This window comes from Triticum dicoccoides, chromosome 2A (assembly GCF_002162155.2).
Source record: "Triticum dicoccoides isolate Atlit2015 ecotype Zavitan chromosome 2A, WEW_v2.0, whole genome shotgun sequence".
NCBI classification, from domain to species: Eukaryota; Viridiplantae; Streptophyta; class Magnoliopsida; order Poales; family Poaceae; genus Triticum; species Triticum dicoccoides.
In genome coordinates this window covers 147230552-147231247 of record NC_041382.1, presented here as the reverse complement: position 1 = coordinate 147231247, position 696 = coordinate 147230552, and positions in this window count along the sequence as shown.

Here is a 696-nt window from a genome sequence, read left to right as displayed (position 1 = left end):
TCAAAGACACCAAGGCTCTCAGGCTCATGGTGGGACGCTCGCTTGGCGATGTCGTCGGCTTCCTTGTTGACGCCCCGCAAGACGTGCTACAACTCTAAACCCAGAAAATGATTCTCGAGTTTAAGTACCTCCTCTAGATAGGCCTCCATGTGCTCGTCATTGGGCTTATACTTTTTATTGGAGAAGTTGACGAGGAGGCGCTTGATTCCCAAGGCAGAGGCAGCCTTGAGGTCAGCGATCAGGCCCTCGTACTCCATCGTGTTGTTGGAGACCTTTTTGCCGTACTGGAGCATAGCTAGATGGCGTAGTAAAGTTTGTCTTCAGCTGGGGAAACGACCACGACCCCAGCCCCCGTGCCCTGCCTAGAGAAAGTGCCATCAAAGTGCATGATCCAAACGGCCTATGCCTCATCCCCGGTAAGAGGGACTTGTCCTTGTGGTGCTCCTCCTCGCTGGTATATGTCCATTCCGCCACAAATTTGGCGAGGGCTGCCCCCTTGATGACCCTGGTAGTGCAAAAATCCAACAAGAATGCCTACAGCTCGATGCTCCATTCGGCAAGTCAGCCCATGGCGTTAGGGCTATGCAGCACTTTCTCTAGGGGGTACGCGGAGACGACCTTGATGGGATGGCCCTGAAAATAGTCGCGCAACTTCCTGGAAGCGACCAAAAGTGCGAGGAGGAGCTTTTGTTGCAT